General features: G+C 45.8%; 2 non-coding genes across 2 annotated transcripts; one reads left to right on the top strand and one right to left on the bottom strand.

The window, feature by feature from the left end:
• Positions 1-18,322: 18,322 nt before the first annotated feature.
• Positions 18,323-18,407, top strand: TRNAY-GUA (transfer RNA tyrosine (anticodon GUA)). The gene is given in 2 exon segments: positions 18,323-18,359; positions 18,372-18,407. It is a non-coding gene; the product is annotated as a tRNA-Tyr (tRNA).
• A 1,287-nt stretch (positions 18,408-19,694) lies between these two features.
• TRNAN-GUU (transfer RNA asparagine (anticodon GUU)) lies at positions 19,695-19,768 on the bottom strand. Its single transcript has one exon. It is a non-coding gene; the product is annotated as a tRNA-Asn (tRNA).
• Between the last annotated feature and the right edge of the window lie 1,395 nt (positions 19,769-21,163).

Raw genomic sequence — 21,163 nt, forward strand, 5'->3', positions numbered from 1 at the left:
TACAAAACCAGACAAAGGCAAAAAAAGCTCTGGAATCTGTGATATTTATCTTGAGTTTTTTTCGTCCTTATTGAAAGCAGCGAAATAACAGGAAAAATGTCTAGAAAAACATCACAAGAAGAGCTGAGGTCAATATCCAACAAATCCTGGAATTTTTCCCAGACTTTTAGAGCTTTAAAGTAATATGAAGTGCGGTGCTCGCTCCAATTAATTGGTGATTAGCAATGGATGTACAACCTCGGTGCAGTCACCACTCGGTTACTCGGCTGTTGTAGACCTCTGCACAGTAAGACCTCGTAGTTCTCCAGTGATTGTCGCCTCGTACTGTGTCATAGACTAAGTGAGTTTTTCTGAACTAAACAGAAAAAATATATAACATAGTCACTCAGTTTAAAGAAAAATAAGTGGAGGATGCGGGCATCGATCACGCTACCTCTCGCACGCTAAGCGAGCGCTCTACCATTTGAGCTAATCCCCCTTTGCTGAGCTAGCGGTTGCTGTTCCCTTTCTCGTCACTAGGCGGCCGGTCACTTTCCACCTGATGTTTTCTTTCTTGGTAGTTGATGGTGGAGCGTTATATAATCTTCTCTGCTGTAATAATGATTCCCACAGACAGCAGGGACGTTCAAAGCAGGTTCTCACCGCATAGATGACGACTGTAAAATAACGTCTACTGATAGATCAGGACTCTCTGGCGATACAGCAGCTCCTGATGATGTTGTAATACAATCATGCCTCTTGATCCTGTTGTATTCCAGCAGGGTTGCCACCAGGAATTTCAGGGCCCCATACTGGCAAAACCTTCGGGTTCCTTTGAGACTCCACCCCAGCTGCTCCTCCACCCCTTGAACCTTTCACAGTCCCACCGCCCACTGTTGGAAAAACTCCATTCTGCACCACGTCCTCACCAATCACACATTATCAGCTCCCATCGAACACCAGATCACATACATAGCCAGCAGCTTTTGCTTTCGCCAAAAGATTTTTTAAGCCGCCACTGCGACAAGTTAGGGTCCTACTCTACTCTAATCTATTAAACAAGTCTTAAAATATCCAGTTCTCTTTTCAGATATATTTTTATTTATTTTTCTTTAAGGGAATGTGTCACATACATTTTTTAAAATGACCAATAATATCACATACAAGGGACAAATACCATCACACCATGACCAGATCACATATTACCACCACATAGTGACTGAATAATACCACATACAAGAGACAAATACCATTACATCATGGCCGAACTACATAGTGACAGAATAATACCACATACAAGTGACAAATACCGTTACATCATGACGATCCACATAGTGACCGAATAATACCACATACAGGGGATAGATGCTGCCACGCCATGACCAGACCACATATTACCACCACATAGTGACTGAATAATACCACATACAAGAGACAAATACCGTTACATCATGGCCGAACTACATAGTGACAGAATAATACGACATACAAGGGACAAATACTGTTACATCATGACCATCCACATAATACCACCACATAGTGACCGAATAATACCACATACAGGGGATAGATACTGCCACGTCATGACCAGACCACATATTACCAGCACATAGTGACTGAATACTACAATACTGATCATTAAAAAACCCCACAATACTCATATTAACATAAGTGCCATTATACACAGGTAATGCAGTGATCACCAGTGACTTTATAGACAAGAGCTCTGTATGAAGTGTATAGTGTATAGTGTAACACACTGACTCACCAGTGACATCTCTAGTTAAAGTCCTTTATCTTCACTTTTCCTCTTCATCCAGGGCACACCGCCATCACTTCTTCCAGCCAGGACTCATCTCAGCAAAAAATAACACAGTTATCTAGAGCAGCTTCCAGAGCACATTCCCCAATTTATCCCCAACTTCTACACTACGCATCATGAAGAAAAAAATGCGATATTGTGCCGCCCTGCACAGTAACAGGACCCCCCTCACTGAAAACAGTATCTTCAAAAATAAAATACATTATAACAGTAATAATATCCATAATTAGCTACTACAGTAATAGTGTCCCCCATCCTGGCCCCCTTGTGTCTCACTCCTAGCCCCATGAGACTCATTCTTGGCCCCAGCCATATGTTCTCTCCCCATGTGTCTTCATCCTGCCTCCATGTGTCTCTATTAGTGATGAGCGAGCACTTAAATGCTTGAGTGCTCGTTGCTCGGTTTGAGCAAATCGTAATGCTCAGGTGCTCGACCCGAGCAACGAGCATATGTAAGTCTATTGGAAACTCGAGCATTTTTCTTGTGGCCCACCCCCCGGAAGTCTGAAGGGGACTTAAAAATAGGACAAATCGATGGGAACAGTGCTAAAATGCTATGGGAACAGCATGGGAAGACCCCTGGAAGCATTTCTGACTCCCAGGTCACTGCTGTGAATAATGTTGTCAGAGTATTATGCCACTTTTACTGACTCACAATAAAACATACAAAAACGAAGCCAAAATGGATTTTCCTGAAAAAATGTTAAGGAACATTCTTTCCAGGGTACTGACTTGTATATAAGGCAAAATAAATAACCATAAACAAAAAATGCTCCTCCACACCTTGGGCTATGTTCACACGTAGCACTTTTGATGTGTTTTTGCACTTTTGGTGTATACCGGACTATTTTAAATTGATATATTTGCCACTGAACAGTGAGCAACACACTCAAACTGGGTTTTTTTAGGTAAAAATGGCCCAAAAGTGGATAATACAGAGGTTTGAACTGTGGAACTGCAAAACTACACTTCTATTTCTCTGTCCTACACCAGACTCTTTTAAAAATATATATTTGTGTCTGAACTGTCACAGACACACATTTTTTTTTTGGGGGGGGTGGACACCAAAAGGTTAATAAGGTGGGTATTTGTACAGTGTGAAGGAGGAAAAAAAAAAAAAAGAGGATTTAGATGAAAAAAAAAGGATTTTTCCTGGTCCCTGGTCCCTGAGACCTGGAGCTAAGTCCAGCAATTTCAGCAACAGGAGCACACAGGACTGTGATGCAGCGTTTGCTGGTATAACCACTGCGTCTCCTATACAGCCTGCCTGCCTGCCTGGTATCTGGGATGGTTATTAGTCCTGAGAAAGACTGTTTGATCTGGCAGCCATTACAGACCCTACACTAACTATTTCGCAGTATATATCTCTCCTTAAATCAGCAGCGCTGTCCCTACACTGGCTGATACGGAGCGACTGTGTCCAAGATGGCGGTGCCCGGTTTTAAATTCTCGAGGTGACGCTGTCCGGCCAGCCAATCAATGTAATGCCCACAACCAACATGGCTGCGGCATAATAGTGACTGGCTGGCAATCCCTGCATGTTCATTGGCTCTGTAAAGAGCGCCAAACATGCAGGGTGGAGAACCGAGCTCCCGCCCGAGTAACCCGGAAATGCTCGGTGCTCGCCGAACATCCCTAGTAACGTGATGCTCGGGGGAGTACCGAGCCGTGTCGAGCATGTTCGCTCAACACTAGTGCTCACACAGTAACTATAAGAATCAGACAGTAACCGCGCCGCCGCCCTAAGCAATCAGACAAGAGACATGCACACAGCAGATACTGGAGCAAAGTGTGCAGCCAGGACTGATAGGTAAGATGGCGGTCTTGCATGGTGGGAGGTGGTAAGCCATGCCAGCACGCCGCCAGGGATGTTACAGTACCCCGCCCCTTTATGCCCGCTCTTCTTCAAGCCTGCAAGGATTTTCTGCAGAGAATTTGTAGGCCGATCCTTCTCTTCAAGAAGATTACCTCTTCTGTCCACTAGAGGGAACGAAACATGTCTCACCATCTTGGTGACTAGGATGCTTCCTCCGATCGAGCCATCCTCAGCAACAGATGAAGTGAGTGAAGTACCCGGAACAGGACACAGGAAAGTCTCTTTCCATTTGTTAATATCGGGTAGCACCCCAAAGGATTCACGGGACAACTGGAAGTCCTCCGCCTGGTTGGAGGGGTGCAGAGACTTGGAGATAGCCACCGCCTTGATGGACTTATTGCCAGATTTATTAGAGATGGAGGAACCTTGTTTAGGGACCAACTTCAGTCTGATTTCTGAGATGACACGTCTGCGAGGAGGGATGGTACCTGAAGCCAGATCATTGGTACAATCGTTGAGACTGTGTGGGGACAATGCCTCCGCTTCCCTTCCTTCGGAGACTTCAGCACACAGCCAGTCAGCGACTAGCAGATCTGGTGAAGAAGATGAAGACACTGCTGACAGTCATGAAGATATGAGGACTGGACACCCCTTGTACCTCAACAGTCCCCCAGGAAACACCATACAGGATCTCCAGACCTGAGCAGGCACTAGATCTCTCGGCTCTGGACGACCTGTGGGTAAACCAGACAGCACCTGGAATGTGAACTTCTTCATGTGTTATGCTTCAATCTGGAGCTTAATTTGTACAGACATATTTTGACTGTTTCTAAGTAGGGCTCGTCCTTCCACTGACAATGCCCAAACCAGATTCTGGAGTTGTCGGATGGGATTCAGACACCGACTCTTCAAGGCAATACGCCAGAAACTTCCGGTTAATCCGAGGTCTTCACTTGTCATGGAGACTGTCACGGTCATCTGTGGAGAGGAAACACTAACGCCAAGGGCAGCCTCTCCTACAGGTCTAATGTCTTGGGATTCTCCAACCTTCGCTGGACAAAGATCGTCAGGGTGTTCCAAACAACTGCAGCGGGACCGCAATCCAATTTTGTGACTGAGTTCCGGCCTCTGCTTTGCCTGACAAACATGATCATCCTTCATGGATTCTGTATGGGTAGCTGCCTCTACAGGCTGGGGATCAGGAGGTCTTTGGGAGGACAGCTCCTGGCGTGATGATTTACCTCTACGCCTAGCACGTTTGGACTGCCTCTTGAGGTTGGGAAGAGAAGAATTCTGTGGAGCATTGTCATCCTGTGTGGATTCTGTGTGGGCAGCAGTCTCTTCAGGCTGGAGAGCTGGTGGGCTACCTACATGCATCACCCATCGGGACTGCTCCAGGATATTGGGAAGGGAAGCTTTAGCAGAAACTTCAGGGTTAGGGTCATCGAAGACCATTAGAAAGGCCACCAGGAAGGCCTGCTTCCCATAGGGGGGTGATCCAATTCAAGGCATCACCCGCTAAGTAGGACATCATAAATGCTACTTTAAACCGATCAGTGGGAAAATAGTGAGCATAGAATTTGAAATGCTGCATACATTGCTCCACAAACGCATGGCTTTGTTTTGGATCCCCGTAGTACCGTGGTGGATCCGCAGGAATGAGTGCTGATAGCTCCATTTGGACTGGTGCGTAAATCGCCTGGACCTCAGCTTTAGAAAAAATTTTTCCTTGGAGCACGTATTCTCCAGACAAGAATTCAAATGTCTCCGAGAGCGAAGGGCCGTGGGGCTCAACGGGGACCATGCCTGAGCAAACTGTTACGCACATGCCCGGACAGAATGGCGTGAGCGTGGTTAGTGATCCCACTGGACCATGAACTGAGGAGTGCCTGGAGGGGCGTGACTAAGTATCAACTCAGTCTGACCAAGGTCGCACTGCGGCTCAGTCGACTCTGTGAACCAGGGAGGAACTGAGCAGAGGGACCAGGTGCTACTCCAGGTCAGACCCCGGTCACAGCTGTTGACCCACACCGGGGAATGCAGGAACAGACAAGTTAGGCTGGCATACTGAGAGGTGGGTACTGGCAGGCACGGATGGTATGCAAACAGGTGGGTACTGGCAGGCACGGCTGGTATACAGACAGGTGGGTACTGGCAGGTAGGAACACAGGCAGGATAGGGACCAGTATAGACTGGGATAGAGGAAAAGCGACGCAGGTGCAGTAAACGAGCAGAGCAGAGCAAAACCCACAGGTGCGGTAGACAAGCAGAGCAAAGCAAAACCCGCTGGTGCGGTAGATAAGCAGAGCAAAGCAAAACCCGCAGGTGCGGTAGATAAGCAAAGCAGAGCAAAACCCACAGGTGCGGTAGACAAGCAGAGCAGAGCAAAACCCGCAGGTGCGGTAGACAAGCAGAGCAGAGCAAAACCCGCAGATGCGGTAGACAAGCAGAGCAGAGCAAAACCCGCAGGTGCGGTAGATAAGTAGAGCAGAGAAAAACCCGCAGGTGCAGTAGACAAGCAGAGCAGAGCAAAACCCGCATTTGTGGCAGACAAGCAGAGCAGAGCAAAACCCGCAGGTGCGGTAGACAAGCAGAGCAGAGCAAAACCCACAGGTGCGGTAGACAAGCAGAGCAGAGAAAAACCCGCAGGTGCGGTAGACAAGCAGAGCAGAGCAAAACCCGCAGGTGTCGTAGATAAGCAAAGCAGAGCAAAACCCACAGGTGCGGTAGAGAAGCAGAGCAGAGCAAAACCTGCAATTGCGGTGGACAAGCAGAGCAGAGCAAAACCCGCAGGTGCGGTAGACAAGCAGAGCAGAGCAAACCTCGCAGGTTCGGTAAACAAGCAGAGCAAAACCCACAGGTGCTGTAGACAAGCAGAGCAAAACCCGCAGGTGCAGTAATCAAGCAGAGTAGAGCAAAATCCGCAAGTGCGGTAGAGAAGCAGAGCAGAGCAAAACCCGCAGGTGTGGTAGACAAGCAGAGCAAAGCAAAACCCGCAGGTGTGGCAGACAAGCAGAGCAGAGCAAAACCCGCAGGTGCGGTAGACAAGCAGAGCAGAGCAAAACCCGCAGGTGCGGTAGACAAGCAGAGCAGAGCAAAACCCGCAGATGCGGTAGACAAGCAGAGCAGAGCAAAACCCGCAGGTGCGGTAGATAAGTAGAGCAGAGAAAAACCCGCAGGTGCAGTAGACAAGCAGAGCAGAGCAAAACCCGCATTTGTGGCAGACAAGCAGAGCAGAGCAAAACCCGCAGGTGCGGTAGACAAGCAGAGCAGAGCAAAACCCACAGGTGCGGTAGACAAGCAGAGCAGAGAAAAACCCGCAGGTGCGGTAGACAAGCAGAGCAGAGCAAAACCCGCAGGTGTCGTAGATAAGCAAAGCAGAGCAAAACCCACAGGTGCGGTAGAGAAGCAGAGCAGAGCAAAACCTGCAATTGCGGTGGACAAGCAGAGCAGAGCAAAACCCGCAGGTGCGGTAGACAAGCAGAGCAGAGCAAAACTCGCAGGTTCGGTAAACAAGCAGAGCAAAACCCACAGGTGCTGTAGACAAGCAGAGCAAAACCCGCAGGTGCAGTAATCAAGCAGAGTAGAGCAAAATCCGCAAGTGCGGTAGAGAAGCAGAGCAGAGCAAAACCCGCAGGTGTGGTAGACAAGCAGAGCAAAGCAAAACCCGCAGGTGTGGCAGACAAGCAGAGCAGAGCAAAACCCGCAGGTGCGGTAGACAAGCAGAGCAGAACAAAACTCGCAGGTTCGGTAAACAAGCAGAGCAAAACCCACAGGTGCTGTAGACAAGCAGAGCAAAACCCGCAGGTGCAGTAATCAAGCAGAGTAGAGCAAAATCCGCAAGTGCGGTAGAGAAGCAGAGCAGAGCAAAACCCGCAGGTGTGGTAGACAAGCAGAGCAAAGCAAAACCCGCAGGTGTGGCAGACAAGCAGAGCAGAGCAAAACCCGCAGGTGCGGTAGACAAGCAGAGCAGAGCAAAACCCACAGGTGCGGTAGACAAGCAGAGCAGAGGAGAACCCGCAGGTGCTGTAGACAAGCAGAGCAGAGCAAAACCCGCAGGTGCGATAGATAAGCAAAGCAGAGCAAAACCCGCAGGTGCGGTAGACAAGCAGAGCAGAGCAAAACCCGCAGGTGCGATAGACTAGCAGAGCACAGCAATATCCGGAGGTTCGGTAAACAAGCAGAGCAGAGCAAAACCGACAAGTGCGGTAGACAAGCAGAGCAGAGCAAAAACCGCAGGTGCTGTAGATAAGCAAAGCAGAGCAAAACCCGCAGGTGCAGTAGACAAGCAGAGCAGAGCAAAACCCGCAGGTGCGGTAGACAAGCAGAGCAGAGCAAAACCCGCAGGTGCGATAAACAAGCAGAACAAAACCCGCAAGTGTGGTAGACAGGCAGAGCAGAGCAAAACCCACAGGTGTGGTAGACAAGCAGAAGAGAGCAAAACCCGCAGGTGCAGTAGACAAGCAGAGCAGGGCAAAACCCGCAGGTGCGGTAAACAAGCAGAAGAGAGCAAAACCCGCAGGTGTGGTAGACAGGCAGAGAAGAGCAAAACCCGCCGGTGTGGTAGACAAGCAGAGCAGAGCAAAATCCGCAATTTCGGTAAACAAGCAGAGCAGAGCAAAACCCGCAAGTGCGGTAGACAAGCAGAGCACAGCAAAACCCGCAGGTGCGGTAGACAAGCAAAGTAGATACACAGAAGATACTTACAATGAAGTAGCGAGTGAACACTAAACTCACAAACAGATGTACAGAGACAATGAATTGGAGTTAGGTGCAGGATCAGACACTGCAGGAAAAGGGAAGATACGAACATAGAGACAAACAAGTAATGGGCTAGGACACTGTTCAGACAGGAACTGAACCAGGAACAAGATACAGGAACGAGCCTGGGGACTCAGCCCACAGGGTGGGGAAACAGACTAAAAGTCACAGATACAGGTAACGGGCCTGGGTATACAGCCCCCAGGGTGGCGGAACAGACTAGAAGTCACAGATGCAGGTAACAGGCCTGGGTATACAGCCCCCAGGGTGGCAGAAACAGACAAGATACAGGACAGGACCTGGCAACTCAGTTGCAAGAACAGACTGAAAGAAAGTGTTGCTCAGGTACCTCCTACTGGGTGGAGGGGGTTTAAGTACCAGTGACTCACAACAATAGGCTGGGGACGCATTAGGAGTGCTCACACAGTAACTATAAGAATCAGACAGTAACCGAGCCGCCGCCCTAAGCAATCTGACAAGAGACATGCATACAGCAGATACTGGAGCAAAGTGTGCAGCCAGGATTGATAGGTAAGATGGCGGTCTTGCATGTTGGGAGGTGGTAAGCCATGCCAGCATGCCACCAGGGATGTTACACCTTATAACTATTCAGTATCCAAGCTGGACACGTGGCATGAACTGGCTCTCTATGCCTTTGAGGTTCTGGCCTGCCCTGCCACTAGTGTTTTGTCAGAGCAGGTTTTTACTACCCCCGAGGGAATTAAAACTGATAGGCGCATCCACTTGTCAACTGAAAATGCTGTCAGGCTGACTCTTATCAAAATGAACAGGGGCTGGATTGGGCCAGACTTCTCATCACCACCGGATGATAGCAGCGGAACACAAAGTTTTTGATTTTGTCTATTTTCTGTTGTCCTCCTTCTTCTCCTTCTTCTCATCCCCCACCACAGTATCATCAGGGTGACCGTGATGCAACACTCACATAATTTTTTTAAGGGTGTTTACGATGCTCGTAGGAAATTGTTTTAGAGGCCTACCTCCAACATTCTGTATGTTATACAGTATGTTTTTGTGTACCCCCCAGGGGTAAATGTTTTTCAGCCCATGCTTTTAGTGCAAGTGTTTTACCAGTATAGGAGACCCACTCCTTACCAATATAATAATTATTTACAATTAAATAATACTATGGCATAATTTTTTTTAGTGAGGACCTCTTCTACGCCTCTTGAAAGGGGTATTGTAGTGCGGCCAATTTTTTTGAAGCCCTTGCAGTTACTTCATGGGCATTACCACTATAGGAGACCTACTCCTTAATAATGGGAACAATTATTTTAATGACGCCATTCTTTACGTCTCTTCAAAGGGCTATTGGAGTGTGTCCTAGATTTTGGCAGCCCTTGCAGTTACTGCATACACAATAACAGTATAGGAGACCCACTTTTTAATAATGGAAACAACAAAGAATAGCCGACTGATGGTTCTCTAACAATAGTGAGGGATGACTGCTGACCCCCTAACAATAGTAAGGGCAGCCTGATGGCCTTGTAAAAATAGGCTTTGTGACTTTCACTGTCCCTCCTTCATAAATGAAACAGGATGTGTCTGATCATGTCTCACACACCACTTGGCCAGATGAGGTAGTAAAATGTTAAAATTACATTTATCGGTGAATAAATTTTTCACCTTTGAAAGCAATGCAAAAGTGCAAAAACACATCAAAAGTGCTACGTGTGAACATAGCCCAAGGTGTTTAGGAGCATTTTTGTTTATGGTTATTTATTTTGCCTTATATACAAGTCAGTACCCTGGAAAGAATGTTCCTTATCATTTTTTCAGGAAAATCCATTTTGGCTTCGTTTTTGTATGTTTTATTGTGAGTCAGTAAAAGTGGCGTAATACCGCTGACAACATTATTCACAGCAGTGACCTGGGAGTCAGAAAAGCTTCCAGGGGTCTTCCCCATGCTGTTCCCATATCATTTTAGCACTGTTCCCATCGATTTGGCCAATTTTTAAGTCCCCTCCAGACTTCCGGGGGGTGGGCCACCAGAAAAATGCTCGAGTTTCCCATAGACTTACATATGACTCGTTGCTCGGGTCGAGCACCCGAGCATTACGATTTGCTCAAACCGAGCAAAGAGCACTCAAGCATTTAAGTGGTCGCTCATCACTAATAGAGACACATGGAGGCAGGATGGAGACACATGGGGAGAGAACATATGGCTGGGGCCAAAAATGAGTCTCATGGGGCTAGGAGTGAGACATAAGGGTGCCAGGATGGGGGACACTATTACTGTAGTAGCTAATTACGGATATTATTACTGCTATGATGAATTTTATTTTTGAAGATACTGTTTTCAGTGAGGGGGGTCATGTTACGGTGAAGGGCGGCACAATATCGCTTTTTTTTCTTCATGATGCGTAGTGTAGAAGTTGGGGATAAATTGGGGAATGTGCTCTGGAAGCTGCTCTAGATAACTGTGTTATTTTTTGCTGAGATGAGTCCTGGCTGGAAGAAGTGATGGCGCTGTGCCGTGGATGAAGAGGAAAAGTGAAGATAAAGGACTTTAACTAGAGATGTCACTGGTGAGTCAGTGTGTTACTTATACACTATACACTTCATACAGAGCTCTTGTGTATAAAGTCACTGGTGATCACTGTATTACCTATACACTTGCACTATACTCTGTATACTATGTACAGAGCTCCTGTGTATAATGGTACTTATGTTAATATGAGTATTGTAGTTTTTTTTTAATGATCAGTATTGTAGTATTCAGTCACTATGTGGTGGTAATATGTGGTCGGGTCATGACGTGGCAGTATCTATCCCCTGTATGTGGTAATATTCGGTCACTATGTGGTGGTATTATTTGGATGGTCATGATGTAACAGTATTTGTCCCTTGTATGTCGTATTATTCTGTCACTATGTAGTTCGGCCATGATGTAACGGTATTTGTCTCTTGTATGTGGTATTATTCAGTCACTATGTGGTGGTAATATGTGGTCTGGTCATGGCGTGGCAGTATCTATCCCCTGTATGTGGTATTATTCGGTCACTATGTGGTGGTATTATGTGGATGGTCATGATGTAATGGTATTTGTCACTTGTATGTGGTATTATTCTGTCACTATGTAGTTCGGCCATGATGTAATGGTATTTGTCTCTTGTATGTGGTATTATTCAGACACTATGTGGTGGTAATATGTGATCTGGTCATGGTGTGATGGTATTTGTCCCTTGTATGTGATATTATTGGTCATTTTAAAAAATGTATGTGACACATTCCCTTAAAGAAAAATAAATAAAAATATATCTGAAAAGAGAACTGGATATTTTAAGACATGTTTAATAGATTAGAGTAGAGTAGGACCCTAACTTGTCGCAGTGGCGGCTTAAAAAATCTTTTGGCGAAAACAAAAGCTGCTGGCTATGTATGTGATTAGGTGTTCGATGGGAAATGATAAAGTGTGATTGGTGAGGACGTGGTGCAGAATGGAGTTTTTCCAACAGTGGGCAGTGGGACTGTAAAACGTTTGAGGGGTGGAGGCGCAGCTGGGGTGGAGCGTGGGTGGAGTCTCAAAGGGACCCGAAGGTTTTGCCAGCATGGGGCCCCGAAATTCCTGGTGGCAACCCTGCTGGGATACAACAGGATCAAGAGGCATGATTGTATTACAACATCATCAGGAGCCGCTGAATCGCCAGAGAGTCCTGATCTATCAGTAGACGTTATTTTACAGTCGTCATCTATGCGGTGAGAACCTGCTGTGAACGTCCCTGCTGTCTGTGGGAATCATTATTACAGCAGAGAGGATTATATAACGCTCCACCATCAACCACCAAGAAAGAGAACATCAGGTGGAAAGTGACCGGCCGCCTAGTGACAAGAGAGGGAACAGCAACTGCTGAGAAGATCTCAGGGGGATTAGCTCAAATGGTAGCGCGCTCGCTTAGCATGCGAGAGGTAGTGGCATCGATGCCCGCATCCTCCACTTCATTTTTTTTTAAACTGAGGGACTATTTTATATATTTTTTCTGTTAAGTTCAGAAAAACTCACTTAGTCTATGACACAGTACGAGACGACAATCACTGGAGAACTACGAGGTCTTACTGTGCAGAGGTCTACAACAGCCGAGTAACCGAGTGGTGACTGCACCGAGGTTGTACATCCATTGCTAATCACCAATTAATAGGAGCGAGCACCGCACTTCTTATTACTTTCAATCTCTAAATGTCTGGGAAAAATTCCAGGATTTGCTGGATATTGACCTCAGCTCTTCTTGTGATGTTTTTCTAGACATTTTTCCTATTATTTCGCTGCTTTCAAAAAGGACGAAAAAAACTCAAGATAAATATCACAGATTCTAGAGCTTTTTTTTGCCTTTGTCTGGTTTTGTAATTTAGTTTTAATCCTTTAACCATAAACATTTATATAAGAAGCAAAACAAGAGCATCACAACATGAAAGTCATGATGGAATTATACAAGGACCAAAGACACCCCCCGCCGACCACAGGTTGTATCCAGTATTGCAGCTCAGCTACATTAACTTCAAAATACTCAAAAGATTTGTGACTGATCAGATCAATTTTACAAATGATGGATATTGATCCGATCTCGTCATTTACACATGGATAATTTGTCAGGATAGAACCAATTTTCATTTTCCCCAGAGAGAAGCAAAATAAAGAAAAAACGTTCCCTTGTTTCATTAATAGTTTTCTTTTCATTTTTGTCTAGGCTGCTGACTAATTGGTCTCTCTCTTACTAAACTCTCCCCTCTCCAATCTACACCAAATGCAGCAGCAAAGGTCATATTTCTATCCAGCGGCTACACCAATGCCTCCACTCTGTGCCAGACATTGCACTGGTTGTCCATTAACTGCAGAGTACAATATAAACTTATCTCTCTCGGCCACGAGACTCTCCACAGTTCTGTACATCTCCTCCACATCTCTGCCATATCTCTCCTCGTTCTCTTTTCTCCACTAATGACCTAAGATTGAAATCCTCTACAAGATTTCTCTTGTGCTGCACCAGTTCTCCAGAACACTCCACCCCAGGCAGTCATGCAGTATTAATTCCAAGTCTCCAGAGTTTTAAGCGTGCTCTAAAATATATTTCTTTAGACTCAACATCATCAAAATGCCCTGAGGTTGAAGGCAGTAGCTCTTCACATTCCTTTTACAGGACCTTTTCCTGTTTGTTTATTGGTTTTAAAATGTTTTCTAATAAAAAAGTGTTTTTTAGTTCTAATTTCTTGGTCGCTTCTGTTTTTTTCCGGATTGAAACTATAAATCCGGTAAATTATTGCTAAATTACTGTTAATGCGTATGCAGTAAGTGCAAGGGCTGCCAAAAATTATGACGCGCTCCAATACCCCTTTGTAGAGATGTAGTGGAGGGCCTCAGTAATTTTTTTTTTCCATTATTAACGAGGGGGTCTCCTAGACCGGTAATGCCCATGCACTAAGTGCGTGGGCTGAAAAACATTGACCCCTGGGGGGTAAACATATATATTATACAGAATGTTAGAGGTAGGCCTCTTATAATAGTTCCTACTAGCGTCCTAAACACCCTTAAAAAAATTAATGGCGGTGTTGCATGATGGTCACCCTATTGAGATGGTGGTGGAGGAGAAGGAGAAGGAGGAGGATGACATAAAAAGTCTAAATGCTGAAGCATCTACCCATGTCTGGGTGTGAAGGGGTGCATGGGAATAGACCAGAAAAAAAATGTATTTCAGTTTATGTTCCGCTGATGTCATCCGGTGGTGATGAGACGTCGGCTCCAATCCAGAATTTATTCATTCTGATAAGAGTCAGACAATCAGCATTTTCAGTTGACAGGCGGAAATAGCACAATACAGCAATGCCAGTCACATCAACCAAATCTGGCTGTATGCTGCTAACTAGCAAATGGAGCAGTATGAATGGAATATTATATTACTTCTTACCAAAAGTATCAGGATTCAGAGCAAAAAGAATATTATCAGCCTGATATCTAGGGCTATGGATAGGAGATCCAGCAGCAGAAAGAACGTGCAGCGGCCCCTATTCTGTACTATACGAGGTCTCCACAAACTCTGCCTAACTACTGCTATCAGCGGGATTAATATCCATCAGAATTAGTCCTTACAGGGACTGTTAGTGTAGATGAAATAAATAATAGTGGTGGGATCCCAGCCTAAATGCAGGTAAAAATCTCTCCCTGACGCAGTAGCAGCAGCAACTCTCCCTATACTGTCTGATCCGGAGTGACTGTGACGAGCATGGCGGCGCCAGGTCTGATATACACCTGATGACTCTGTGCGGCCAGCCAATCACTGTAATGACACAACCAACATGGCTGCCGCATTACAGTGAGTGGCAGACAATCCCTGCATGTTCATTGGCTCTGTAATGAGCGTCAAACATGCAGGGAGGGGACCTGAGCTCCCGACGAGCAACCCCGGAAATACTCGGTGAGCACCGAGCATCTCGAGAAGTGAGATGTTCAGGCGAGTAATGAGTAGTGACGAGCACGCTCGCTCATCACTATGGGTCACTCATCGGAGGTCTCTTCTGTTCTGGCACCTGGGGGATCTACAAATGATACAAGTCACATGGAGACCTTTCAAGCAAAATCTGCCCTCCAATATGGCGCTCCTTCCTATCTGTGCCGGGCCGTGTCCTCGGACAGTAGCGTCTGATCACATGTGGGGTATTACTGCATTCAGGAGTGATTGCAAACCAAATTATGGGGTCTATATTTTCCTATTACACTTAATGAAAATGAAAAATTTGGGGATAGGAGAGATTTATGTGGAGAAATCTTTGGTGAATCACCTGTGGGTTCATGTTGCTCACCACATCCATAGATGAATTTTTCCTTGGTCAAGTTTTAAAATGAAGTCACTTGTGGGGGTTTTCTGCTGTTTTGGTCCTTAGGGGCTCTGCAAATGGAAAATGAGGTCCACAATTTATTACAGTCAAAATTGTGCTTCAAAAGTCTAATAGCGCTCCTTCCCGTCCTGCCGTCTGGCCAAACAGTAGCTTCTGACCAAATGTGGGGTCCTGCTGTTCTCAGGAGATTGCTCAATACATTGCGGGGTCCACTGTTTCCTGTTATCTCTGTGAAAATGAAAAATTTGATGCTAAAGTAAAATTTTAGTGAAAAAAAATAAAATGTCATTTTTTCCTTTTCTTTTCCTATGAAGCAGCTGAAGGGTTCATACAATTCCTGAATGTGCTCTGAAAACTTTAAGGGTTGTAGCTTTGTAAACGGGGTCTTGTCTGGGCATAATATGACATATAGACCCCTTAAAACTACTTCAAGACTCAAGTTGTCACAAAAAAAAAACAGGTTTGATAAATTTTGTACATTTCATTGAAATAATAAAAACTTTTAAGCCTTCTAACATCATAAGAAGATAAAAAGCGGATTAGAGAATGATGTGGAAGTAAAGTTGACATTTGGTGACAGAAGAGACTCAAGGTTTTCTCTCGAGCTCTATTTTTCGGAGGAGGATTTATTATACACAACTCAAAAAACTAAAGGGAACAGTGAAATAACCCATCCTAGATCTGATGAATGAAATCTCCTCATTGAATACTTTGTTCTGTAGAAGCTGAATGTGCTGACAACAAAATCACACAAAAGTCATCAATGGAAATCACATTTATTAACCAATGGAGGCCTGGATTTGGAGTCACCCCCAAAATGAAAGTGGAAAAACACACTACAGGCTGATCCAACTTTGATGTAATGTCCTTAAAACGAGTCAAAATGAGGCTGAGTTTTGTGTGTGGCCTCCACGTGCCTGTATAACCTCCCTACAACGCCTGGGCATGCTCCTGATGAGTCTCAGTATTGTGTGTGGCCTCCACGTGCCTATATGACCTCCCTACAACGCCTGGGCATGCTCCTGATGAGTCTCAGTATTGTGTGTGGCTTCCACGTGCCTGTATGACCTCCCTACAACGCCTGGGCATGCTCCTCATGAGGCTGAGTATTGTGTGTGGCCTCCACGTGCCTGTATGACCTCCCTACAATGCCTGGGCATGCTCCTGATGAGTCTCAGTATTGTGTGTGGCCTCCACGTGCCTGTATGACCTCCATACAACGCCTGGGCATGCTCCTGATGAGGCTCAGTATTGTGTGTGGCCTCCACGTGCCTGTATGACCTCCCTACGATGCCTGGGCATGCTCCTGATGAGGTTGCGGATGGTCTCCTGTGGGATCTCCTCCCAGACCTTGACTAAAGCATCCGCCAACTCCTGGACAGTCTGTGGTGCAACGTGACGTTGGTGGATGGAGTGAGACATGATGTCCCAGATGTGCTCTATCGGATTCTGGTCTGGGGAACGGGCGGGCCAGTCCATAGCTTCAATGCCTTCATCTTGCAGGAACTGCTGACACACCCCAGCCACATGAGGTCTGGCATTGTCCTGCATTAGGAGGAACCCAGTGCCAACCGCACCAGCATATGGTCTCACAAGAGGTCTGAGGATCTCATCTCGGTACTTAATGGCAGTCAGGCTACCTCTGGCCCCCAAAGAAATGCCACCCCACACCATTACTGACCCACTGCCAAACCGGTCATGCTGAAGGATGTTGCAGGCAGCAGATCACTCTCCACGGCGTCTCCAGACTCTGTCACGTCTGTCACATGTGCTCAGTGTGAACCTGCTTTCATCTGTGAAGAGCACAGGGCGCCAATGGCGACTTTGCCGATCCTGGTGTTCTGTGGCAAATGCCAAGCGTCCTACATGGTGTTGGGCTGTGAGCACAACCTCCATCTGTGGAAGTCGGACCCTCATACCACCCTTATGGAGTCGGTTTCTAACCGTTTGTGCAGACACATGCACATTCGTGGCCTGCTGGAGGTCATTTTGCAGGGCTCTGTCAGTGCTCCTCCTGTTCCTCCTTGCACAAAGATGGAGGTAGTGATCCTGTTGCTGGGTTGTTGCCCTCCTATGCCCCCCCCATGTCTCCTGGTGTACTGGCCTGTTTCCTGGTAGAGCCTCCAGCCTCTGGACACTATGCTGACAGACACAGCAAACCTTCATGCCAAAACTCGCATTGATGTGCCATCCTGGATGAGCTGCACTACCTGAGCAACTTCTGTGGGTTGTAGAGACCGTCTCATGCTACCACGAGTGTGAAAGCACAACCAACATTCAAAAGTGACCAAAACATCAGCAAGAAAGCATTGGTACTGAGATGTGGTCTGTGGTCCCCACCTGCAGAACCACTCCATTATTGAGGGTGTCTTGATAATTACCAATAATTTCCAACTATTGTCTATTCCATTTGCACAACAACATGTGAAATTGATTGTCAATCAGAGTCGCTTCCTAAGTGGACAGTTTGATTTCACAGAAGTTTCATTTATTTGGAGTAATATTCTGTTGTTTAAGTGTTCCCTTTATTTTTTTGAGCAGTGTAGGTAATGCTAAAAAAAATAAGTTTCTTTGTTGGCTGGGAATCGAACCCGGGTCAACTGCTTGGAAGGCAGCTATGCTCACCACTATGCCACCAATGCTTGGACTGGAGGATGGTGTTTTTTTCTGGCTTCCATCGCTCTGCCTGGGGGAAGTACATGAAAGCTCACAGGATATTTCCCATACAGCTCACATACAGCTCAGGTACTTTTTTTGATGGAGATTCTACAATCTTTTCTTTCTCCCCTATCACTTCCGGACTTGTTGCTTAGTTCCTTTCCATCATTCTAACGCCAATGTCTCACAGCTGTGTCTCTGCCATGTGGTCTAGCGGTTAGGATTCCTGGTTTTTATCTGGGCGGCCTGGTTTCGACTTCCGGTATGGGAAGATGCTATTCATTTATTTGGTTGTTACTTTATTATTGTCACAGTCAGAATCTTATTGACCAGTAAATAATGTACATGTATAATATATTATAGAAATGTCCAGTATTATGTGACCCATACACCTGGAGACGCAGTGAGGTGATGGCGGCAGGAGAGCTGCAGTACACAAGCCTTCGATAGCTCAGCTGGTAGAGCGGAGGACTGTAGTGGGGCACAGACATCCTTAGGACACTGGTTCGATTCCGGTTCGTAGGACTTTTTATTACTTATTGTTAGTATGGTATAATTATCTCCAGAATTAAGCAGCCACATTACTGGTGGGGTCACATTAGCCACAATATTAATTTTCCTTAACAATCCCTCCTCGCCGTCCGCTCTTCTGAAGTAGGGCTTCTATTAGGGTCATTACGGTTCTTCACTTACAGCGGATTATCCGGACAGAAGTTTCCTCCCTCTCTTCCTCCTCATTTTTGACTTTTTCGGAAGATGATGTTTTTAGCTCTTTGGCCTCGATTCATGATTGTGTTTTTCGGCTGTACCTCAGTCATTACTTACTTTGAGCCTTTTTTAAGTCTATTTCCTCTGTGTTCACCTGTTTTTTCTTCTGGTCCCCATTGTAGGCGAGGTTTGGAGTTTCTACATCAGGGGTGGGGAATCTTTTCTCTTCCAGGGGCCATGTGGATCATTGTACCATCCTTCGGGGGGGCGTATAAATTACCCGCTAATTAAGTCCGTCCTGACGCGGCGCTGGTGTCAGGACGTAATATTTCATTGCACGCGCCTTAGCGTTCGGCAGTGAAGACTGCGTACACGTGCTCACCGAGCGAGGAGACATTAACCGTCACAATACAGCTGCCGGCCCCAAGTACTGGGGTCCCCGGATATCTACCCGGGGGCAGATAAAAGGTCATCAAGGGGTGTAAATGTCCCACGGGCCTGAGGTTCCCCACCCCTGTTCCAGATGTTTTCGACTCATCCAATTGTCACTTTTTAAAAAGTCAACACATTTTTGTTAGAAGATGTTCTCCAGTCTCCCCATGGAGTGAATTTATGGACGTCTATAGTTTTTCTGCAAGTTTGGGGACATTTTAGCCGAACATGTCACTTTTTGCTCTAAAAAGACTCCTAAAAGGTGGAAGAGAAAAATGATAAATGATTTTGCAACAAAATGTAAGAACCGCCTGCGACACTGAAGAAACTGGCGCATAAGATACCAATGAATGGCGCAAGCTGAAAAAGAAAAGTGACTTTCTGTGAATGATTTACCAGGAGACAAGTGAAGCCGTGTCGCTTGGTCGCTTGGTGGAGGCAAAGGACTAGAAATCTGTTAAGGTCTCCACGTGCAGGTTTGTATCCTGCTGACTACATAAGAAGTTCTTCTGATGGACACTAATTACAGATCTGTACCTTATAGGGGCTGTTTTGCTGGGTTCACGTTACTTGTATTCCAAAAATGCGAATTATATAGAATCCGTGAATTTTGAAAATTATTAATTGACAACATAAAGCAATTTGGGTAGCTGTCCAAGCAAAAGACACCAACGTCCCTGGGTGGGCTTGAACCACCAACCTTTCAGTTAACAGCCGAACGCGCTAACCAATTGCGCCACAGAGACGTCTGTGCTCAGCAGCTCTGCCTGAACAGCAAATAACCAACATTTCCGCTCAGTGCACATTGCTCAGTAGCGGCTGATGGTGACTATTGAGCTCCTGGGTCGGAGGACGACACCACAGAATCCTGGGAATTTCCTCTACATTCAGACATTCTCATTCTTATTCCAGTGACTTATGATCGCTCAGACGATGTCCTGGGAGGTTTCTACGTTTAGGTATCGGTGGCTCCTCTCTTGGGTTTTATAACACTGGATGATGTCGGGTTTTCATATGGACGGTCTTGGGTTCGATTCCTGGAAAGGGAAATTAAGTTTCAATTGTTTCCTGAGAAAATCTATAGTTGTATTATGTGAATAATTATTGTTATTAACTAGAAAACAATATAACGGTATTGAATACATTTCATCACTGTCGTATTGTCTGCGAGCTTATGAAACTCCATCACAACTTTTATGTGATATTCTTTTATGGGCTTGATGTGTTTTTTGTTCCTTGTATTTTATTTTATATATGAAGGTCTATGGGAAAACAGTTTGAAGACAATCTCCTACAGCGCGTCTCGGACCCCGGGGGCCATTACAATATGTTTTTCTATGAAATGCTGCAGCGTTTTAGAGTTAAACATACCTGACTGAGATCATACAGCCGATGGCCACGAACGTGGCATTATGTATCAGCTGTCAGGTTCACTTTAAATGGGACAGGTTTCATCCCAAACACATAAAATCTCATTGAGCCATCAGATACAATGAGAAATGTTCAGACCCCAGTGTCAGACTGAAGAACATTGGGCCCACCAGAGGATTTGATTCTGAGGGTCCACCTTTCTCCCCCACTCAAGTGCTCCATAGCAGCTGCAAGATTTGCACTATGAACTCTCCTGAAGGAGAAGCCAGGGCCCACCAGAGGATTCTCCGGTTCTCTGGTGGTCCAGTCCAGCCCTGCCAGACCTTATATATCACTTTTGAATCATGGTTACCATCCAACAACAATTAAAAATCAGATTGCAAAAGCCACTAGAATATCAAGGAATCATCTCCTACATTACAAAACTAAAGAAAGCCACTGGATCCCTCTAGTAGTCACCTATCATCCAAATCTAGATGGTAGGTGACTGCAATTGCAAATCGCCAAATGATTAAAGGAAAAAGATTACCAGTGACAAAAGATTTCTGTAGCCCTGATCATAGCATCACGGACATGAAATTGCTGGTATTGAAAGAAAAATACATGTCTCAGAGACAGAAGAGTCTGGGAGCACAAACTTATGATGACCAGTGACACATACAGAGCAGGAAAGCAGATATTGGATGGATTTATGTCTTTTTACATGAATTAAGAAATGTGCACCTCTGACCTTGTGGGGTCATCACAAACCTGGACCAGAGCTCAATCAA

Source organism: Phyllobates terribilis, unplaced genomic scaffold (assembly GCF_046119375.1).
Source record: "Phyllobates terribilis strain yellow unplaced genomic scaffold, ASM4611937v1 Scaffold_3__8_contigs__length_932513732, whole genome shotgun sequence".
NCBI classification, from domain to species: domain Eukaryota; kingdom Metazoa; phylum Chordata; class Amphibia; order Anura; family Dendrobatidae; genus Phyllobates; species Phyllobates terribilis.